At 42.9% G+C, this 1,492-nt stretch overlaps 1 non-coding gene across 1 annotated transcript; it reads left to right on the top strand.

Annotated features, from left to right (window-relative positions):
• The first annotated feature begins 1,078 nt into the window (after positions 1–1,078).
• On the top strand, positions 1,079–1,150 carry TRNAA-CGC (transfer RNA alanine (anticodon CGC)). Its single transcript has one exon. It is a non-coding gene; the product is annotated as a tRNA-Ala (tRNA).
• Positions 1,151–1,492: the final 342 nt, after the last annotated feature.

Here is a 1,492-nt window from a genome sequence, read left to right as displayed (position 1 = left end):
AAGCTGTGGTATGTGATGCAAGTGCTGTACTGTTCCCGGGTCAATGTGCAAAAATTACATCGGGTGTTTGCAATATTTGTGTGGGGGTCTAACTGGGAAAGGTGCAGTCGCACGAATTTGTTTAGACGGGTGAAGTGTGGAAGCCTTGGGCTAGGACATCTGTTTTTCAAGCAGTTAGTAAATAGGTTTTTCTTTTTTCGTGAGACGAGAGATCCTTTCCTACTAACAGTGTGTCAAACAAGACTAAGTAGACTGTTGCGCGAGTTTGTTGTGAGCACCCATGTTACCCCAGGGGCTGTGCAAGGATACATGAAGGAAGTAGTGGCCAGCGTGCGGTTTTCGTGTGTTCGCTTTTCAACTGACTACCTGTGGTCTGTTGGAAAGAAAAAACTGTACAAAGATTTATGTGACACGATGCTTCCCGTCCCACTGTACAGAGCGCTATATACAGCACGCAAGGGTCAGAACGTACTTAAACGAGTAAAAAAAATGCCAGCAGCTCCAAGCGCGAAAACGTTCTTTTTCAAATTACACACTGGAACACTTCCTGTAAGAACCTTCCTAGAGGAGCGTGGGTTTTATATGCCTTGGGGATCTCACTGTCTAATCTGTAAGAAACCGGAAACTATTGACCATGTTTTCCTGCACTGTTGGGAAGGAGTTTATTTTTGGGACGTATTACAAAGGACAATCAAAAAAGAGTTTCCGTTAGACCCTCATGGTATCAGGTATTTGGCAATAGAGAACGAGGATGGATTACCCTTCGATTTTCTCATGATGACTGCCTTGCACAGTATATGGCGCTCTAGAATGGCTGGATTTCATTGTGACCCAGACAGAAGACCAGCAAGAGAGTATTTTAAGGAAAGCATCTCAAGATTTCTTGAGGTAGTAAGAACAGACGAATGTGTACCTTTGTGGGTAGAAAGGGTAGAAGCCCTACTGAGCATGAAGGAATTCTAGGATGCGATGTGTTATAGTTAAGTTTTAAGTTTTTTTTGTATTGTATGTAGTGAATTGTAATATATCTTAGTAACCCGTTTACGAAGTTTACCGGAAATAAAGAAAAAAAAAAAGGGGGGGTGTAGCTCAGTGGTAGAGCGCTCGCTTCGCATGCGAGAAGTCCCGGTTTCGAACCCCGGCTCCTCCACGTAATTTTTTTTCTGTCCTAACTGCCACTGTGCTAACCAATACTGCTCACTGACGTTTTTTTTTGTCGTTCTTTTTACCAATTTTCTAATGTTAAAACCTCCGTCTTTTGACAAAACATACAAAACTGCGTGCCAGGTGAATTGCCGTCAACAAATTGTTCTCGGTGACCGCTGTCCTGTGAGAAAATATTCCGTGAAACGAAGCAACAAAACAAAAAAGCGAGCAGTCAGTGTCCTTCTCATCACAGCTGTAAATTAATGTGGATAAAAAAACACTGGGAAAGCTGAGGAACAAGCTTGTCCACCGCACAAGCTTGCTCAGTGTTCTCAACCAAGAAAAC

The sequence above is a fragment of the Rhipicephalus microplus genome, chromosome 3 (assembly GCF_043290135.1).
Source record: "Rhipicephalus microplus isolate Deutch F79 chromosome 3, USDA_Rmic, whole genome shotgun sequence".
NCBI classification, from domain to species: domain Eukaryota; kingdom Metazoa; phylum Arthropoda; class Arachnida; order Ixodida; family Ixodidae; genus Rhipicephalus; species Rhipicephalus microplus.
This window is presented reverse-complemented; position numbering and strand designations above follow the sequence as displayed.